The sequence below is a fragment of the Herpailurus yagouaroundi genome, unplaced genomic scaffold, assembly GCF_014898765.1.
Source record: "Herpailurus yagouaroundi ecotype Mexico unplaced genomic scaffold, PumYag 202, whole genome shotgun sequence".
Lineage (NCBI taxonomy): Eukaryota > Metazoa > Chordata > Mammalia > Carnivora > Felidae > Herpailurus > Herpailurus yagouaroundi.
In genome coordinates this window covers 7,334,706-7,356,838 of record NW_024412433.1, presented here as the reverse complement: position 1 = coordinate 7,356,838, position 22,133 = coordinate 7,334,706, and the positions used below count along the sequence as shown (strand labels likewise).

General features: G+C 40.4%; 1 protein-coding gene across 5 annotated transcripts in view; it reads left to right on the top strand.

Moving 5' to 3' along the window:
- Positions 1–22,133, top strand: part of GIGYF2 (GRB10 interacting GYF protein 2) — a 153,539-nt gene that overhangs the window by 5,655 nt on the left and 125,751 nt on the right. Inside the window, exon 1 of one of the 5 annotated variants that reach the window (XM_040450661.1) lies at positions 17,022–17,040. The exons of the other annotated variants lie outside the window; for them this stretch is intronic. The gene's annotated coding sequence lies outside the window, so the exon portion shown is untranslated. Of the gene's footprint in view, positions 1–17,021; positions 17,041–22,133 lie in introns of those variants that run through there. 5 annotated transcript variants of the gene reach the window in all.

Genomic DNA, 22,133 nt, shown 5'->3' with positions numbered 1-22,133 from the left:
CTCATTGTCTACATTTTAAATTCCTGGGAGGGGAAATTTGATTGGTTGAAGTTTGTCCCGTTCTCCATTATTGGTCTAATTAGTAGGGCCATAGGACTGTAGTCTAGAAGTGCAAACATAATTGAAAGATTCCACTTTAAGAGTGGGGGCAGGTCTCAGAGAAGGTGTAGTGTTGGCTCTTCTAGGCAGAAACCTGCAGAAGCTTCTGAACATTTTCCTTTCATAGAAAAATTTCTTATAGGTACCTTGGCAGTTTCAGTTTATATGTCCTGAAGAATTAAAATAGAGGTTTATCTACTGGTCAGTGAGGCCTGGTAGGTTTCACCAAGCATCCTTATTTGAACTTCATAGTGCAGTGTTTTTTGTTTTTGTTTGTTTGTTTGTTTGTTTGTTTTGAGAGAGAGCATACGTGCATGTGCATGGGGGAGAGGCAGAGAGAAAATCCCAAGTAGATTCCTTGCTGACAGTGGAGCTTGTCATGACCTGAGCCAAAATCAAGAGTCAGACACCTAACCGACTGAGCCACCAGGTCGGCCCCCCTCTGTGGCGTTTTAACAAAAGTTCTTGGTTTAGAAGGTTCAGAGGAGTGTCTGTGGTAAAGGTTAGCAAATGAGAGACTTGGTTTGTGGAAAAATCATTGGTTATTTTTCATTGATTACTTTTGTAAATTTTAATTTCTGGGTACTTTTTACAGTGTTAAGCAACACTTGAGTATTAGGAAGCCATGGAGAATATGAAGGGTGGAACTTCTACATGTGAACATATATTCACATTATTTGAGTGGTAGCAGGAATTTTCACTGTTGGGAAAGGATCAGTTAGACAGTATATATAAACTTTTGTATTAACATCTTGTATTCTAGAATTATTAGGTAATACTGAAGAAAAACATTTTTAATGGACCATTTTGAAGCCCTGTTTATTTTTGTTTATAGCTTGTATGTATTTGGTGATACCTGATTACTTAAGTAATTTTTATTGCTTGAATATTCTTAGTATATTGAGATTATTTTTTTAAAGATTTTATTTTTACGTAGTCTCTACATCCAACATGGGGCTTGAACTTAGAACCCCAAGATCAAGAGTCACATGCTCTACTGACTGAGCCAGCCTGGTGCCCCTTGTATACCAAGATTTTTAATGCAGAGCCTAGGGATTACTAATAAAAGTCATCTGTTGTAGAGTGATGTATTCAATGACAGGCCACAGATGTGACTTCCTCTGATGCTTTTTTGCAGACAAGGTTTACTTTAGCAGATTGCAGCTGAATTCTTTTTTTTTTCTTAGCTGAATTTATTAAAATTTTTTTTAATGTTTATTCATTTTTGAGAGAGAGAAAGAGAGACAGAGACAGAGTGTGAGCAGGGAAGGGACAGAGAGAGAGGCAGACACAGAATCTGAAGCAGCTCCAGGGTCTGAACTGTCAGCATGGAGCCTGATGCGGGGCTCGAAGCCACAGACTGTGAGATCATGACCTGTTGCTGAAGTTGGCCACTTAATCAATTGAGCCACCCAGACACCCCTTAGCTGAATTCATTTTTAAGGTAGAATAGCCCTCTCTCATATTGTATGTTCTCTTTAATATGAATTTTGAGGTGAGGTATATTCAGGCTTACTGAGTTAAGGCTTTGTGAGGTTTTAAAAAGATTTCCACATAATCTGTGTAAAACTTCACAGGCTCTGGGGTTCCCTTTCTGGAAAACATTGGCTTGTGGTGAGATTATCAAATGACGTGGTAATGTTTACGGCCTTGTGATTTTTCCTAGAATAGTTCATTGATTCCTAATTTTGTTCTTCTTTACCAAAAGGGAGGAAAATAGAAATGTTTACATATTGTTCAGAAACAGTGGGGAGAATGACAGTAATAGCATTTCTTCTTACAGTGATATTGTGGCCAGTATGTTCTTGGGGAACAAAGCTCCTTTTATTCAAATTGTCCTGGGCCTGGAGGAAGTCTTGGGAACTCTGGTCTCCTCAGTATTGGTTCTTTGGTTGCAGATCCTGACAGGAATTGGCAGAGGTACTGGCTTGGTACTTTCTAATTGGTAAATCATGACTCAGGCCTTGAAGACATGGCCATATCGAGGGGCTCTCGTGGTTAGGTCCTTGAGAATTGAGGTGATAATGCTCAAGCCATGGCCAGTTGAAGGGCTGGATGTGAAGCCACCCTGCAAGATCAGTGTCAGAGAGCCTTAGTTTATGTTTTGGAGTCTGATACTCTTTGGCCTTTTATACTGCTTCCACCATTGTTAATGAAATTTCTTTGTAGTGTGTTAGGAGAAATTTCTTCTTAGTGTGTTTGGATCGTGAGTCTATTCTCTTCCCTACCCCGAGGGCTTAGTATATTGCTTAACTGAGTGATGCAGAGGAGTAGAAGTTAAAGGATAGTGGAGCAGAGTGGAAGATTGGGAAAAGGAGAAAAAGTGACTTGCACAAAATGAATTCCTCTGAAAACTGCAAGGGAATGGAGAAGAAAGAAAAAGGTAACCAAGGAGTATCGAGCATTGTAGAGCATTGTATCATTATGTAGTGAAAAGTTTGTGGCCTTTTAAAGCAGAGAAATGTGGGTTTAATTTTCTGTTACTTAATTACATGTAACTCGAGATAAAAAGTTAACTGCTGGTAGTCTTATTTCCTTCACCTGTAAAGTATATCCCATAGTGGTTGTGGGAATTAAAAATCTAAAATGCCATGGGGTGCCTGGGTGGCTCAGTCGGTTAAGCGACCGACTTCGGCTCAGGTCATGATCTCACGGTCCGTGAGTTTGAGCCCTGCGTCGGGCTCTGTGCTGACAGCTCAGAGCCTGGAGCCTGTTTCAGATTCTGTGTCTCCCTCTCTCTCTGTGACCCTCCCCTGTTCATGCTCTGTCTCTCTCTGTCTCAAAAATAAATAAAATTAAAAGCCAGTGTAATGCCTGGTGCACAGTAAATGGGATTTCAGTAAATGGTAGCTTTTATGATTGTTATTACAATGTAAATAGGTAAATTTTGATTGTAAAATTTCATCTTTATAATTTGAATAGAGACATCAGTGAGTTCTGTTAGTAAGTGTTGTTTTGTTCTCAGTCCAGCAATACTTGAATAGCTGCTTTGTGCCGAGTGCTGGGCTAGCCACAGTGGTGAGCAAAACACATAAGGAACTATCTTCATAGGGTTTATAGCCTAATGGCAGAGGCAACCAAAAAATCATATAAGTAGGGGTGCCTGGTTGGCTCAGTTGGTTAAGCGTCTGACTTTGGCTCAGGTCTTGATCTCGCCTTTCCTGAGTTCAGGCCCTGCTTCGGGCTCTGTGCTGACAGCTTGGAGCCTGAGCCTGGTTTGGATTATGTGTCTCCCTCTCTCTTTGCCCCTCCCCCACTCACCTTTTCTCTCTCCTCTCTCTCTCTCTCTCTCTCTCTCTCTCTTTCTCTTTCAAAAATAAACATTAAAAATCATATAAGTAAATTTCAAAATGTGAGAAGTCTCTCTGTCCTTGGAAAAGATACATTTTTAAGACCTAGATACTTAAGTGTCACATTTTGGATCTTGGTGTTCTTGTTGTCAGTGATGTTTTACGCCTTTTGATTAGCTTTCCAGGCTACGTATGTTTGTTGTAAGTTAATTTATGTATTCCTTTTGTTTGTCATTTTTCCCTTTTTCTCTGAGATAGACACATCTCAACTAAAAAAAAATTTTTTTTTTAAATGTTTGTTTATTTTGAGAGAGAGAGAGAGGGAGGGAGAGAGAGAATCCCAAGCAGGCCTTTTGCTGTCAGCACAGAGCCCTATGTGGAGCTCAATTCTATGACCTGTGGGATTATAACCTGAGCTGAAATTGAGAGTTGGATGCTCAACCAACTGAGCCATCCAGATGCCCCAACACTTCTCAACTTTTTGATCTTAGGACTCCTTTATCCTTTTTTTTTTTTTTTTAAGTTCATTTATTTATTTTTTTGTAATCTCTACACCCATCATGGGCCTTGAACTCACAGCCCTGAGATCAGGAGTCAGATGTGTTCTTCTGACTGAGTCAGCCAGGTGCCTCAGGACTCCTTTATTCTTTAAAAGTTAGAGGACCCCCAAAGAACTTTTAGGCCTCTTAGTTCTATGTGTCTATATTATATTGAGAAATTTAAAATGATTTATTAGTTTAAAAATAATAGTCTCATTATATATTAACATGAATATATTTTTAATGAAGAATACCCATTTTCTAAAACATTTCAAAAAAATTTGGTGAGAAGAGTGACATTGTTTTATCTTTTTGCAAGTTGCTTTTTATGTCTTGCTTTGTGGAAGGCAGCTGGATTCACATATCTGCTGCTGTGTTCAGTCAGTTGCTCTTTATTACTTTGGTTGAAGTATATGAAGGAAATTAACCCTCACAGAGATATGTATGTAGTTGGAAAAGGGAGCAATATTTTAAGACTTTTTTCAGATAATTGCAGATTATTCTTTGGTATAGTACACCAAAATTCGACAAGTAGTAGCTTTTTAAATTTTTTAAAAATGTATTCATTTTTTGGGGAGAGACAGAGACATCGTGAGTGGGGGAGAGGCAGAGAGAGACAGAGAGAGGGAGAGAGAGAACAGGCTCTGCACTGTCAGCGCAGAGCTGATGTGGGATTTAAACCCATTAAACCATGAGATCATGACCTGAGCTGAAACTAAGAGTTGGACACTTAACTGACTGAGCCACCCAGGCACCCCTTTAATTTTTCTTTAATGTTATTCTTAGAGGAAGAGAGAGAGAGAGAGAGAGAGACAGCACATGCTTGGGGGAGGGGCAGAGAAGAGAGGGAGACAGAATCTGAAGCAGGCTCCAGGCTGGCAGGGCACAGCCTGACGTGGGACTCGAACTCAAGAACCAGGAGCTGGTTCGACTTAATCAACTTAGCTTAATCGACTGAGCCACCCAGGTGCCCGACAAGTAGTAGTTTTTATTTTTTATTTTATCTTATTTTTAGTTTTTTTTTTAATGTTTGTTTTTGAGAGAGAGAGTACGAGCATGAGTGAGGGAGGGGCAGAGAGAGAGGAAGACACAAAATCTGAAGCAGCCTCTAGACTCTGTCTGAGCTGTCAGCACAGAGCGCTACGTGGGGCTCCAACCCATGAACCGCGAGATCATGACCTGAGCCGGAGTCAGACGCTTAATGGACTGAGCCAACCAGGCGCCCCAAGTAGTAGTTTTGAAAGGTTAGTTGCAATATGAAATCTGAATTATATCAGTGCACTTTTTATATTCTGTAACATTAAAATCCATTGGTCTTTCTTGTACCTTAAATGACTACCTTAAATGACATAGTACCAAAAACTTGGATTCAGGGGTGCTTGTGTGGCTCTGTCGATTAAGCGTTTAACTCCAGATTTTGGCTCAGGTCATGATGGCATGGTTTGTGAGTTCTAGCTCTACTGTAGCTCTGCGTTGCTCTCTGTGTTGACAGTGGGGGCCTGCTTAGTATTCTGTCCCTCTCTCTCTCTCTCTCCCCTTCCCTAGCTTGCTCTCGATCTCTCTCAAAATAAATAAACTTAAAAAATTGCATTTATTAATGTTAGTACTCATCAGGAAAGCCTTGAAGAATTGGGAAAGTCTGAAGTACTGGAAAGCCCAGCAAACTCATGGCAAATAGAAGTTTTCCAAAATTCGAATTTTGCTTGAAAGTTCAAAATTTTTTTTTTTTTAATTTTTTTTTCAACGTTTATTTATTTTTTTGGGGACAGAGAGAGACAGAGCATGAACGGGGGAGGGGCAGAGAGAGAGGGAGACACAGAATCGGAAACAGGCTCCAGGCTCTGAGCCATCAGCCCAGAGCCTGACGCGGGGCTCGAACTCCCGGACCGCGAGATCGTGACCTGGCTGAAGTCGGACGCTTAACCGACTGCGCCACCCAGGCTCCCCGAAAGTTCAAATTTTATTATTGGCCACAAGTACTGCCAATTTTTTTGTTTTTGAAGTGATAGTGTCATTTTGTTCATTTTTTTGTTAGGATTATTTGTTCTAGTTCTGTGAAGAATGCTGGTGTTACTTTGATAGGGATTGCATTGAATATGTAGATTGCTTTGGGTAGTATTGACATTTAAAAAAAAAAATTTTTTTTTTTTAATTAAAAAAAATCTTTTTTTATTAACGTTTATTTATTTTTGAGACAGAGAGAGACAGAGCATGAGCGGGGGAGGGTCAGAGAGAGAGGGAGACACAGAATCCGAAACAAGCTCCAGGCTCTGAGCTGTCAGCACGGAGCCCGATGCGGGGCTCGAACTCACAGACTACGAGATCATGACCTGAGCCGAAGTCGGATGCTCAACCGACTGAGCCACCCAGGTGCCCCCCCAAAAATTTTTTTTAACATTTATTTATTTTTGAGACAGAGAGAGACAGAGCATGAAGGGGGAAGGGGCAGAGAGAGAGGGAGACACAGAATCGGAAGCAGGCTCTAGGCTCTGAGCCATCAGCCCAGAGCCCGACGCGGGGCTCGAACTCACGGACCGCGAGATTGTGACCCGAGCTGAAGTCAAGCTGAAGTCGGACGCTTAACTGACTGAGCCACCCAGCGCCCCGAGTATCGACATTTTAACAGTATTTGTTCTTCCTATCCAGGAGCATGGAATTTTTTTCCATTTTTTTTGTGTCTTCAATTTCTTTCATAAGCTTTCTATAGTTTTCACTGTATGTATATACAGGTGTATAATTTCACCTCTTTGGTTAGATTTATTCCTAGGTATTTTATGGTTTTTTGTGCAACTGTAAATGGGATTCCTTGATTTCTCTTTCTGTTGCTTCATTGTTGGTGTATATGAATTCAACTGATTTCTGGGCATTGATTTGATTTTATTTTTTTTTTATTTTATTTAAAAAAAAATTTTTTTTTTTTAACGTTTATTTATTTTTGAGACAGAGAGAGACAGAGCATGAACGGGGGAGGGGCAGAGAGAGAGGGAGACACAGAATCGGAAATAGGCTCCAGGCTCTGAGCCATCAGCCCAGAGCCCGACGCGGGGCTCGAACTCACGGACCGCGAGATCGTGACCTGGCTGAAGTCGGACGCTTAACCAACTGCGCCACCCAGGCGCCCCTGGGCATTGATTTTATATCCTGCAACTTGGCTGAATTCATGGAGCAGTTCTAGCAGGTTTTTGGTGGAATCTTTAAGGTTTTCCATATAGAGTATCATGTCATCTGCGAAGAGTGAAAGTTTGACCTCCTCCTGGTCGATTTGGATGCCTTTTCTTTCTTTGTGTTGTCTGATTGCAGAGGCTAAGACTTCCAATACTGTGTTGATTAACAGTGGTGAGAGTGGACATCCCTGTCTTGTTCCTGACCTTAGGGGGAAAGCTCTCAGTTTTTCCTCATTGAGGATGATATTAGCGTTGGGTCGTTCATGTGTGGCTTTTATGATCTCGAGGTATGCTCCTTCTATCCCTACTTTCTTGAGGGTTTTTATCAAGAAAGGATGCTGTATTTTGTCAAATGCTTTCTCTGCATCTTTTGAGAGGATCATATGGTTCTTGTCCTTTGTTCATTTTTTTTAAAGTTTATCAGCAGGAGTGGGGGAGGGGCAGACTGAAGGGGGAGGAGAGAGAGAGAAGGAAAGAATCTCAAGCAGGCTCCACACTATCAGCATGGAGCCTGATGTAGGGCTTGAACTCATGAACCGTGACACCATGACTCAAGCTGAAATCCAGAATCAGATGCTTAACTGAGCCCCCCAGACACCCCACACTTTGATCATTTTTGAAAAAAATGTCTGCTAAATACCCCGGTCTGTGTATCGGTTACTCTTTCACTGCATGATTAGTGCAGCGCCAATACTGAAAAGTGTAATATCTTAGTATTATTGTAATAATAGTTTTGACATCATGGCTACCTTGAAAGAATTTCAGATGTTACTTTGAGAATTGTTACTATCGGGAGTGGAACAGTTTTCAATGTTCTATTCACATATGATACGTAGTTTTTTTGTTGTTTTGTTTTTTAAAGCATTAAAAAATAAGTAATGGTTTGAAATAGAAATTGAAATAAACATTGAGGTCTTGTAGATTTCATTGAGGGTTTTTAGTGCTGGGTAGATAAAGATTTGTTCATACGTTATGGTTATAAAGTAGCCCTCTGCTTTTAAGACTTTTTTTTAAAAGTTTATTTTGAGGGAGAGAGAGCATTGGTTCTTAAGTTGTGATTAGTAATAAAATAGCCTTCTCTTTTTAAGACTTTTTTAAAGTTTATTTTGAAAGAGAGCACTCGAGTGCACTTGTAAGTTGGGGAGGGGCAGAGAGGGAGAGAGAATCCCAAGCAGTCTCCATGCTTCAGCACAGAGCCTGACACAGGGCTCACTCCTGTGAACTGTGAGGTCATGACCTAAGCTGAAACCAAGAATCTGATGCTTAACCAACTGAGCCACCCAGGTGCCCTTCAGATTCCCTTGTTTGTTTGTTTGTTTGTTTATTTATTTATTCATTCATTAAAAAAAAAAGTTTATTTTTTTCTTGTTCATTTTTTGAGAGACAGAGACAGAGATGGAGACAGAGCACGAGCAGGGGAGGGGAAGAGAGAGAGGGAGACACAGAATCCGAAGCAGGTTTGAGGCTCTGAGCTGTCAGCACAGAGATCGATGTGGGGCTCCAACTCACTAGCCGCAAGATCTTGACCTGAGCTGAAGTTGGATTCCCAACCGGCTGAGTCCCCCAGGTGCCCATATAGTAGTCTTCATTTTTAAGAACAGTTTTAGATTTACAGAGAAACAGAAGATGGTACAGAGATCTCCCATATATACCACACCCAGTTTCCCCTATTATTAATGTTTTGTATTACTGTGGTATATATATTTAATGTTTATTTGTTTTTTGTCGCGGGGGGGGGGGGGGTGGGGAGGCGGGGAGGGGCATAAAGAGAGGGAGACACAGAATCCGAAGCAGACTCGACTGGGGGCTTGAACTCACGAACTGTGGGATCATGACCTGAGCTGAAGGTGGACAGCCAACTGACTGAGCCACCCAGGCGCGCCTAATGTTTATTTTTGATAGAGCACAAGTGGGGGAGGGGCAGACAGGGGGGACAGGAGGATCTGAAGCTGCTCTTGTGTTGACAGCAGCAAGCCTGTTATGTGCGGCTTGAACTCATGAACCAAGAAATCATGACCTGAGCTGAAGTCTGATGCTCAACTGACTGGGCCACCCAGATGCCCCTTGCTGTGATATATTTGTTATAGTTAATAAACCAATCCTGATACATCATTATTAGCTGAAGTCCATAGTTTATTCAGATATCCTTAGTTTTTCTGTTCCAGGATCCATCTAGGATACCACATTTGGTCACATATCTATAGGGTCCTCTTGGCTGTGATAGTTTCTCAGACTTCCCTGTTTTTAACAGTCTTGGCGATTTTGAGGAGTTACTGGCTAAGTGTTTTTGTAGAATGCCTCTCTGTTGGGATTTATCAGATGTTTTTCTCACGATTAGAGTGGGGTTAAGGGTTTTGGGGAGGAAGACCTCAGAGGTAAATTCCCATTTTTATCAGATTATATTAAGAGCACGTATACTATCAGTGTGCTTTATCATTGTTAATGCTGACCTAGATATACTTGATAATATGGTTGACTTTGATTCCTTGTCAGGTTTGTCCACTGTAAAGTCACTCTTTCCCCGTTGAGGACCTAAATTAAATTTTAGTTGATTTTTACTTAACTTGATACAGCCACGTGTGGCTAATGGGTACTGTTATATAAGACAGAACAGTTTTAGACAGTGTTCCTTGGTTTTATCTAAAACTTTAACTTTTTTTTTTTTTTTTAGATTTATTTTTAAGTAATCTCTACATGCAACATGGGGCTTGAACTCACAACCCTGAGATCAAAAGTTGCATGTTCTACTGACTGAAGCAGCCAGGCACCCCTAACATTTATTTTAATAGATTTAAAGAAAGATGACTTACGGGTGCCTGGGTGGCTCAGTTGGTGGAGCATGTAATTCTTAATCTCAGGGTTGTGAGTTCAAGCCCCATGTTAGGTGTAGAGATTACTTAAAAATAAAATGTTTTTTCTTTTTTTTTTTTTTTTTAACGTTTATTTATTTTTGAGACAGAGAGAGACAGAGCATAAGCAGGGGTGGGGTAGAGAGAGAGACACAGAATCTGAAACAGGCTTCAGGCTCCGAGCTGTCAGCACAGAGCCTGATGCGGGGCTCGAACTCATGAGCTGTGAGATCATGACCTGAGCTGAAGTTAGACACTCAACTGACAGAGCCACCCAGGCGCCCCTAAAAATAAAAACTTTAAAAAAATGTATAAAGAGAGATTATTTAATATAAAAGGAATATAAAATGTTTGTCTTGGAGTGCACTGCTCTTTGAGGGAGCCAGTCTATTTTTAGTAAGCTCAGTCTTTTTAAAATTCACCTTTTTTTGAAGTATAATTTACATAGAATAAAATGAAGATATTAAGTACACCCATATTAAATGTACATTTTGATGAGTTTTTTTTTTTGACTTGATGAGTTTTGACAAATGTATGTACTTGTATAACCATCACCACAATCAAAATGTGTAACATTTTCATCACCTGTAGAAGTTTCCTTCTACATTTTGCAGTCATTTTTCCTCCCCCACTGAATTAGTTTCTGTGACTGTAGATTAATTTTGCCTCTTCTAGGGTTTTGCATAAATGGAATTATTCAGTATATTTTCTTTTTTGGTCTGGCTTCTTTGGCTCAGTTCAGTGTCTGATTTCATTCATTCGTGTTGCTGCAGGTATCAGTCATTAGTTTTTTTAGTGCTGAGAATATTGGGTATGACTATTATAGTATTTGTTTATCCATTCAACTTTGAATGAACATTTGGGTTGTTTTTGCTTTGGGGCTGTTAGGAATAAAGCTGACCTTACTTTTATGGCTTGGGTAGTGATTCAGATTGTGCTGGATTACAGTGCTTATCACGACACTGTAAATTAGGGATTGAAATTTCTTTTAGGATGAGGAGAAAAGTCAGCAAAGCATCTATAATTTTTTTAAAGATATGACACAAAAGGGTAATTAACATGGAAATAAATAGTATTTTGCAAGGTTTTATATATAATACGTGGTCCAGATAGATGTGCATGATTCTTTTGATCTTTGGTAATTTTCTGGGAAAAAAGTTCTTTGTTCCTTTTCCTAGGATTAACTGCTTAGTAATAAAGTAAATAATTGAAGCCTAATTTTGCTTTATGAAGTTTTGTCCTCAGTAAATGTGTTAATAGATCATGTTTTCAAAATTATTCAAAAACATTTGCTTGTTTAGGGGTGCTGGCTGGCTCAGTCAGTAGAGCATGGGACTCTTGATCTCAGGGTTGTAAGTTTGAGCCCCATGTTGGGTGTAGAGATTACTTAAAACCTTAAAAAAAAATGTTTGCCTGCTTAAAACTGAAGATCAGATGGGTGCAAAGGGAATAGTGTTTTCTGCTATAATAGTTGAGAGAAGAGTTTCCTTTTATTTTTTTTTACCTTAAAATGTGTGTGTGTGTGTGTGTTTTAGTAATCTCTGTATCCAATGTAAGCCTTGAACTCACAATCCCAAGATCAAGAGTCACACTCTACTGACTGAGCCAGCCAGGCACCCTCTTAAAATTATTTAAAAAAAAATTTTTTTTCAACGTTTTTTATTTATTTTTGGGACAGAGAGAGAACATGAACGGGGGAGGGGCAGAGAGAGAGGGAGACACAGAATCGGAAACAGGCTCCAGGCTCCGAGCCATCAGCCCAGAGCCCGACGCGGGGCTCGAACTCCCGGACCGCGAGATCGTGACCTGGCTGAAGTCGGACGCTTAACCGACTGCGCCACCCAGGCGCCCCTTAAAATTATTTTTTAAACTGAGTTAATGTTCAAGAGAATATTAACTTTCTATGACATTTATGTTGGGGTTGGGAAAATATTTCATAGAAACCAGGCAAACACTTCCTGTGAGAATTAAAATATATTTTATCATAAAAGTAATTGAAGATTATTGTAAATTAGGAAAATAGGGATAAAATCCTTAATCTCATCTCACTAACTTTTCTTCATTTCTGTGTTCTTTTTGTCTTTTAATGACATGAGTAATTATACTCTTGTGTGCAAACCTCATTGTACCTATATTATGTTGTGTGAATGTGCTGCTTTCATAAGATTGCTTCCTGTCTTTTATGAAGATAAGTGATGTGGTGTATGTGGTTCTCTCCTCATGTTTCCTTTTCATTGTTTTGCTTAGCTTTAGCTTTTTTCTGAAGTTTGGGAAAAATACGCATTCTGAGACTTACATATTTTAGCTTAGTGGTTGAGTCTTGCCTTATTTTATTTTATTTTTTAAACTTTTAAAGTAATCTTTGCCCCCAACATGGGGCTCAAAGTGATGACCCTGAGATCAAGAGTTGCATGCTCTACTGACTGAGGCAGGTGCTCCTAGTCTTGCTTCATTTTAATGTAGACTTGTTTTTGGTCTTAAATAATAGATGTGTAGATTATTATATCAGTATAGCAGTATAAGTTTTTTTAATCAAAAGTTTAAGTAGGGAATAAATTTAGTATTTGTTATCCGAAGATTGGCCTTTATTTATTTTTTAAATTTTTTTTTTTTTCAACGTTTATTTATTTTTGGGACAGAGAGAGACAGAACATGAACGGGGGAGGGGCAGAGAGAGAGGGAGACACAGAATCGGAAACAGGCTCCAGGCTCCGAGCCATCAGCCCAGAGCCCGACGCGGGGCTCGAACTCACAGACCGCGAGATCATGACCTGCTGAAGTCGGACGCTTAACCGACTGCGCCACCCAGGCGCCCCTATTTTTTAAATGTTTAATTTATTTGAGAGAGAGAGTGAGCACGGGGGTGGGGCAGAGAGAGAGAATCCCAAGTAGGCTCCACACTGTCTGTACAGAGCCCGACATGGGGCTCCATCTCACAATCGTGAGATCATGACCTGAGTCAAGATCAAGAGTTTTGAACACTTAACCGACTAAACCACCCAGGCGCCCCAGATGATTTGTATCTAAAATAGCTTTGCTTCGGGGTTCCTGGGTGGCTTAGTTGTTAGAGCATCCAACTCCTGATCTCTCAGGGTTGTTAAAGAGTCCCACGTTGGGTGTGGAAATTACTTTAAAAAAAAAAAAAAGCCAGCTTAAGGGTGCCTGGCTGGCTCAGTTGGTAGAGCACGCAACTCTTGATTATGGGGTTGTGAGTTCAAGCCCCATGTTGGGCATAGAGCTTATTTAAAAAAGTAAAATAGCTGAGCTTCATGTCCACTAAAAAAATATATATTTTAAAGTTTATTTATTTTGAGAGAGAGAGCAAGCGTGGAAGGGGCAGACAGAGGGAGAGACAGAATCCCAAGCCGACTTCACGCTGTTAGTGCAGAGCCCAATGCTGAGCTCAAATATAAGGAACCATGAGATCATGACCTGAGCTAAGATCAAAATTTGGACCTTCAACCAACTGAGCCATCAGGTGCCCCTAAAATATTTTTAATTGGACTTTTTTTTTTTAGTGAAACTATCTTACGGTTTATTTTAACCTTATTTATTTATTTACTTATTTATTTACCTTTTATTTTTAAGTAATGTCTACAGCCAACATGGGGCTCAAACTCACAACCCTGACATCAAGAGTTACGTGTTCCACTGACTGAGCCAGCCAGGTGCCCCCTATTTCAACGTTTTTTATATTGAGGTATAAAATATAGTAAATAGGTGCACAAATCTGAAGTGTATAGTTGGAAGAAGTTTTACATATTATATACTTACGTAATCACCAGTTAGATCACAATAGTGAACATTTCCAGCACCCCAGAAGGCTTCTTCTCCTTCCTCCTCACGAGTTCTACTTTCCTGATGAGCACATTTCTGACATCTGTCCCCTTTTGATTACTTATTGAACTTCTTTTCAAAGGAATCACACAGTATATATTCTTTGGTAGCTGGGTTCTTTGGTAATGGGTTCTTTTCTTTATTGATGAATGTTTCATTGTAGGAATATACTACAATTTAACTTATTTTGAAATAATTTCAAACTTACAGAAAAGTTGCCAAAAATTACTAAGAGTTTTTAGTATGCCCTTCGTGTAGTTTGTTGTCACTAGTTTTTAACATTTTCTGTATTTATTTTATTCATTTCTTTCTCTTTTTCTTTCTTGTATGTGCATGTATGTATGTATATAATTCTTCACATAATTTGTAACATATAGCATTTTATATATGTTTTTTCCATTCCAGGGGCACCTGGGTGGCTCAGTCAGTTAAGCGTCTGACTCTTGATTTTGCCTCCAGTCATCATCTAAGGGCCATGATCTCATGGTTCATGAGTTTGAGCCTGGTGTCAGCTCTTTGCTGACAACGCAGAGGCTGCTTGGGATTCTCTCTCTCCCTCTTTTTTTGCCCCTTTCCTGCTTGTATACTCTTTCAAAATAAATAAATAAACATTAAAAAAAAAAGTTTTCCATTCCATTTGAGAGTTTGATACAGACCTCATGCTCCTTTTCCCATAAGCATTCCAATATTTTTTTAAAAATAAACTTATTTTTAAAATGTTTAGGTTTTAGAGAGAGAGTGTGAGCGGGAGAGGGGCAGAGAGAGAGGGAGACATTGAATCTGAAGCAGGCTCAGTACTGACAGCAGAGAGCCCCATCTGGGGCTCCAGCTCACGAACTGTGAGATTGTGACCTGAGCTAAAGTCTGATGCTTAACATACTGAGTCACTCAGGCGCGCCTAATTTATTATTATTATTGTTGTTGTTGTTTTTTAAGTAAGCTCTATATCCATCATAGGGTTTGAATTCATGACCCTGACATCAAGAGTCCCATGCTGCGCTGACTGAGCCAGCAGCACCCTTCAGTGTTATTTTCTAAGAATAAGAGCATTCTCCTACATAATCACAGTAAAAATTTCAGTCATAATTAACATTGATATGGTGCTACTACCTAACTCATTAACTTCTATTCAGATTATTACAGTTGTCTCTTTAATGTCTCTCTTTTTTTTTAAAGTTCACTTGTTTTGGGAGAGAGCGAGCTTGTGTGCACTCACAAGTAGGAGAGGGACAGAGAAGGAGAGACAGAATCCCAAGCAGGCTTCATACCATCAGCACAGAGCCTGATGAGGGGCTCTAACTCACGAACTGTGAGATCATGACCTGAACTGGTATCAAGAGTCCATGCTTAACCAGCTGAGCCACCCAGGTGCTCCTCTTTAATATCTCTTATAGCTGGTTTAGGATGAAATTAAGAATCATACAGGCACCTGGTCTTTATATCTCTAAGTCTCCCTTAATCTGGGATGAATCTTCAGGTGGTTTTTTTTTTTTTTTTTTTTTTTTTTTGGTGTCTTATGACATTGGTATTTTTGGAGACTACATTGGTTTTATGTCTATCAGTTCGGGTAGATCTGATGTTTTTTCAAGATTAGTTTTTTTTGTTGTTTTTTTTTAAATTTTTTTTTTTTTTAACGTTTATTTATTTTTGAGACAGAGAGAGACAGAGCATGAATGGGGGAGGGGCAGAGAGAGAGGGAGACACAGAATCGGAAGCAGGCTCCAGGCTCTGAGCCATCAGCCCAGAGCCTGACGCAGGGCTCGAACTCACGGGCTGTGAGATTGTGACCTGAGCCGGAGTCGGACGCTTAGCCAACTGAGCCACCCAGGCGCCCCAAGATTAGTTTCAGTTTATGCATTATTGTCAGGAATGTAAACATAAATAATGCTGTGTTCTCAGTGCAACACATCAGGAGGCACATGGTGTCTGTTTGTTTGTCTCGTTATTTTTGAGAGAGAGAGAGAGAGAGAGAGAGAGAGAGAGGGGGAGGCAGAGCACATATGTGCCCCAGAGCAGGGGAGGGAGAGAGAGAGAGATAATCTTAAGCAGGTTCCATGCCCAGCCTGGAGCCTGACGCAGGGCTTGATCTCAGGACTGACTGTGAGATCTTGACCTGATCTGGAATCAAGAGTTGGACGCTTAACTGACTGAGCCACCCAGGTGCCCCTGTTTGTCTCATTATTAACGATGTTACCTTTCTCAGTAGCATAGCCAGAGGGAAGAGATGCATAGGGCAAGGGAGCTGTGAGGACGGGAAGAGCTTCAGTGCTCTGTCTGGCATACCACCCTCTCCTTGAAGCTCCACTGCAGTTTGTTTACCCATTCATCTGTTTGTGGTGATGAACACAGCAGCCAAATGTCAGTTTTTGGTAATTATGAATAAAGCTACTTTGAATATCTTGTCTTTGTCTTTTGGTAGAAATTTCCCTTGCATATATGTCTAGCAGTGGATTATGGGATCATGGGGTAGGCATATATTTAGATTTGATAGATATTGCCAAACTATTTTTGAAGTGGTTGAACTAATTTGCACTAACGGAGTTATTAATCTTGCGTTATCTTAATCCACATCTGGCTAAGGTAAAAATAGCTTGCTGTTGGAATGGGGACAGAACTATTCATTTATTTGGGACTGTGTACGTGAGGAGTGCTAGAAGAGTAGCTCTTTTTTCTACTCTTGGCAAAATGGAATTAAAGAAGTGGGGGCAGATTCAGTTCCTTGGTGTTCATTCTGTTAGTCTTTGTCAGACTATCTGTAGTACTGGCTGGAGTTCATTCCAGATTTGCCATAGTTTTTTCTGGGTAACTTTTACATATCCAGGAGATGGAGGTTTGCATCAGCAGATGATATTTATAAGAAAAATTCAGGAGGTTTTAAAGGAGTATACGTTTTGAATTATTAGTAGCTGTAACTAATTGGTCTGTCAAGACTTCTGGAAGCAGGATCAGTTGAACTCTCTGCTGCTGTGCCGGATTCTGATTCTGCTTTTGCTTCTCCTTGCTGTGTTTCTCCAGTTGGAACTTCTTTACATAGATCTGCAGCTCCTTCATGTTGACAGTGACTATGCCCAGAAGTCGTCTGCCTTCTTGACATTGTGCCAGGTTGTGAGAAAATGGTAGACTTAGAGCTGAGGGACCAGGGTCTCCCTTTTCTTTGTTGCACATCCAATGGTAATCTAGAGCTGGGTTGATTTCTTCTCTCTCCTCTCTTGAACATGCAGTCACATGCCCACAGAGTGATTGATGCGGTCCCAAAGAGGAGGTAAGGAACCCAGGAAAACAATACATAGAGAAAATATTTATACTAGTAATCACAGATAAGATAATTGCCAGTGGGGGCTAATTTAGCACAGAGTGTTTTTTGTTTTTTTGTTTTTTAATTTTCTTTTAGTGTTTATTTTTGAGAGAGAGAGAGAGAGAGTGAGTGAGTGTGTGAGTGGAGGAGGGGCAGAGAGAGAGGGAGACACAGAAACTGAAGCAGGCTCCAGGTTCTGAGCTGTCAGTACGTACAGAGCTCCACACGGGGCTCAAACTCACAAACCACGAGATCATGACCTGAGCTGGAGTTGGATGTTTAACCTACTGAGCCACCCAAGTGACGCTAGCACAGAGTTCTTAGGATGTTGATAAAAAGGCCAGATTATTTTGCATTCATTGTCAAATACAGATTGCAGTTTATCAAACAAGACCGATTTCCTAGTATTAGAAGGAATATATTACTTGAATTCACTTGTAAGGAATTTTGATTAAAGGACAAGGTCTGAAATTTTGGTTATATAGGAGTGTTTTATCAGCTGTTTTTAAGTCAGCTCTGAAAATTTGAGGGTAGGCCGATGTCTGAGTTCCTTATCTCAGAATTGGAGTAGCCAAAGGAGAGAAACCGCTAGAGCCTTACCATCTATCTGTGCTGTCATAGTTGCTTTCGGCACGAGAAAGATAGGCTTATAGGGTGGTCTCTGAACTAACAGTATTTTGCACATATTCCATAAGAAGCACTTTATGCCATTATATCCATTTTATGTCCTTTTCTGAATCCTTCCTGCAAGATTTGGGTGCTTTTATATTTCAGAGATGCTAGGACCAGGACTCGGACCAGGACTCGTTCTCAGAATTCTCCACTGTGCTGTGTGTTACTGTCATCCTTGGTCATGAGATGAATGAGGATCCCTCTGTTTATTCATCCTTTTGTTGTATCATCTTCATAACCATGGAGTTTCTGTTACTGTTGACCCAGTCTCCTGGTTCTATTTCAAGAACTATTACTGGGGTCTCTGTAATTTTTGTGTGTTAAACCTTTTCATATGTTAAATTGTTCATAGGATGTTTTTCGGCATTATTAAGGTAACTGAAGTCTATTGTGCCCTGATAATTTTACCTTCTCTTTAGCCCTCTGAGGTTACCAGAACATTTTCCTGTATGGTTGTAGATATGTCGGTTGTTGGTAGGCAGAATCAGGAATTTTATCATTTTATCTTCTTCCATTTATGGCCTGTTCTGTTCCTTGACTAGGGTGACCATTCAACCTGGTTTGCTTCTGTTGTCTCTGTGCAATTATTTATACACCGCTTGCAGATACTATTTCCTGGTGTGTATGTATATAAACCCTACCCCCAGTGTGGGGCTCAAACTCATGACCTTGATATCAAGAGGCACATGCTCTACCAACTGAGCCAGTCAGGTATCCCCCTCACATTTCTATAACTGCTTTTCAGGTCACTAGTGACTTCATTGTGGAAGCCAGCGAAGACTTTTCAATCTTTACCTTTTTTGACTTCAGTGTTTGAAACTTTTGAGTTTTTCCATTAAAAAAAATTGTGCCTGTACTATCTTTGTTGTATACATAAGTTAGAAACTTAATAGGAAAAGGATTATCCATAATTCTACCATTCAGAAGTAAATATTAATAACGTGGGGCATATTTATGTATACTCATTAAGAATATATTTTAGAATGTGTTGAATGTAATGATTCTCTGTGCTCTGTAACCTGCCTTAAACATTTAATATGTTGGTGACCTCTTTTTATGTCTGTGAATGTAGTTATTATTTGTTATCATCACCTTTTTCTCTATAGGTATATAGGTCTGGCTTCCACAATATCTGCTGAATTTCTAACACCTCTCCTTACCTTTTAGCTTTTTTTTTTTTTTTTTTTTTAAGAGGGGGGGGGGGGGGGGGGGGCGCCGAAGAATCCTAAGCAGACTCCATGCTGCCAGTGCAGAGCCCGGTGCAGGGCTTGATCTCGTGAGATAATGATCTGAGCCAAAACCAAGAGCCAGATGCCCAACCAACTGAGCCACCCAGGCATCCTTACGTTAGCTCTTGCTAATTCATTCTCCTCCTGGCATCTTGAATGATCTTCCTGAAGTGCAGATTTCATTCTAGACATTTTCTTGCCCTCATCTTTTTATAGCCTTTCATTGCCCTTGGGATATAAAATACAAAGTCTTCTATGATATGGGCACTATTTTACCAATCTTCATTTTAGTTTTTAGCCTTATTGAACAAATGGATAATCTTCCCCAAAGATCCTGGCTCTTTCTCCATTCTGTTATAGATACAGTGAATGTGGAGAAAGTGAGGGTCCATGATAGGGTGAAAGGTTAGTGTTAGAGATTTTTAACTGCGCAGTCTTTCTCTTCCTGCCAGTATCCTCCCGCATGGTGTTTGCTGGGCTTTGTTCTTGTCCCTTGAGCTTGTTCCTGTTTGATTTCTGCTTTGGGATAGTTTCATTCAATTTTGGTTGCAGTTGTGTAGATTTACTTCCAAATCTGTTTTCTCATCCCCATCTTGACTCTACACTAGAGTTCAAGGTCCATATTAATGGTCTTTTGGGGTGTTTCCTTAGGTGCATTCATTTTGATCAAAACTATAAGTCTTTGCTCCTAAGTTATCTTTTCCATTTTCTTTTTGCTTTCAAGTTATATATACTGATTCAAAAAGCACTGCCATCTCAGTATTGAATCCTATAGGTTCCATTCCATTTCTGCATCTTTTTTTGTTTTTTTTGAGTTAATTTATTTTTGAGAGAGTGTGTGAGTGGCAGAGGGGCAGGGAGTGAGGGGGAGAATCCCAAGTAGGCTCCACGCGCAGTGCAGAGACTTGACACCAGGCGATCCTACGACTGTGAGATCATTATATGAGCTGGTACCAAGAGTCAGATGCTTAACCAACTGAGCCACCCAGGTGCCCCCATTTCTGCATCTTATGTTTACATTTTCCTTTCCAGAGAGAGCAGTGCTGCTTCTACTTAGGAAATGGAGTAGATACTTGAATGGATCCTTGGTTTTATGCAGGCCATTGTAAGGGAGGTAGAGCAAGGCAGTCCTTCTGGGGCAAAGGAATGGCATGAACAGAGAAGCACAGAAGGACAATGCAGTGGAGAATAGAAAGTTCTCATTTGGCCTTGAGTTTGGAGGTGAAACCATAGGAGGTTGAGTTGAGGAGAGGGGTATAGATTATCAGGTTGGTGGTGACCTGAAATACCAGTTTTGACCCTACATGGTAGGTTTAATTGACTGTTTTACAGAGGGGTAGGCATGACCAGAGTTGTGCTTTAGGAAGATTGATGTTGTTAGATGTCAGTAGTTAGAGGGTGATTCAGGGAAGCAAGTTGGAAACTTTATTGTAATAATCCAAACATGAGTTAACAAAGGTTTAATTATAATGAGAGGAGAATGCAAGAAGAATCTTGAAGGAGGAACTGATTGAATTTGAGACAGGCAATGAGGAAGAAGGAGCTGCAGATGATTCTGGGTTTTTGAGTCTGGCTGACTATTGGACTGTGAAAAAAAATGGTATCTTGATCTGTTGTTGAGGTAGATATATAGGAGGAGCAGGCAGCTGGAAATGCCATATAGGTCATGGGTGAAAAAAAAAATCTGTTATTCACAGCAGGGCTGGGACCCTTCCCAAGGGAAGCAGTTTGGAAATTTGTGGGAGAAGTTTTTATTGCTCTTTTTACAGTCACCCTCCCCCCCCCCCCGTGTGTTCCTTGCTACCGCTGTGATTTAGTAGAGTTCTACCCTAAGTGCTAGTAGAGAACACCGCTGTAGACAACAGAAGGTTCAAGGCAATACCTATACAGTTTGTAGTTAAATAAACCATGGGTATGCTCAGGGAAGTTAGAAACTTTGGGGGAATGGCAGCTAAATAGGAAGGAAATGAAGATAGGAAAGCAGTACCAGTACAGCGCTGGTCATGGAGGAAAGAAGAGGGGATAGTTTCAAGAAAATGCAGTCTAGAGAGACAGAAGAACATGGTGGGAGCACAGCATCCAGAGTCTGGTCCAAATCTTGACTTGCTCTAAAAATTCAGAGCTGTTTTCTAAGGATCACAAGCCTGGAGCTTTGCATTGACATTTAGCTCACGGCGAAACCTGTGTCATTTCAGTACCTCACTGCATCTTAGAAAGGACAGTTGAGAAATAGGCTCAGTTTCCATTCTAATATATAATTCAGGGGCATTGGGTAAGAGAGTCTCTCTGTTAGATACATAAAAAATTAGGACTGAGCTCATTTAAATCGATTTTGGAAGGAGCAATTTGAGGTGGGGACTTGAGAATTAGAGATTACAGTACTGTAAGAATTTATTTTTTTTTTATTTAAAAAAAATTTTTTTTGTTTGTTTTTCAACGTTTATTTATTTTTGGGACAGAGAGAGACAGGGCATGAACGGGGGAGGGGCAGAGAGAGAGAGGGAGACACAGAATCGGAAACAGGCTCCAGGCTCTGAGCCATCAGCCCAGAGCCTGACGTGGGGCTCGAACTCCCGGACCGCGAGATCGTGACCTGGCTGAAGTCGGACGCTTAACCGACTGCGCCACCCAGGCGCCCCAGTACTGTAAGAATTTAAATGAGATTTCTTCAGCAGACATGGCTCTTAGATTTCCTGCTTCAATTCATAAAAGAGAGCCTGAGTACAGTATCATTCTGAGTAATGTAGATCTCTTTAGCTGATAATTAAGTCACTTGGATGATTATTCTTAGGTTCTTAAGAATTTTTCAGAAATCCTTACATTGGGAAGTAATCTTTGTATGGAAACCATGTTATAAATTGGTAATTAGGTTTCCAGCTCAGGGCGTTAAAGAAACTAAGCTTTTAATGTTTGTGTAGTATGGTAGTTGGGCACTACCTGAAAGGTTTTTAGGTAGAATGATAAAGGGGACTGGAACAGGATTTCCTTGCCTGCTCCTGGGTTTTGTCTTGGAATTCAAGACTGCTCCCGGCAGTTATACAGGTTATGCGTTCAACTCCAGGGCCTCCATTTGCATCCTTTGCTGTGATGGTATCCTTGGAGTTTTGTGCTTCCAAGACCTGTGTGGCCTTAAAGTAGTAATTTAAGGGGGGGGGGGGG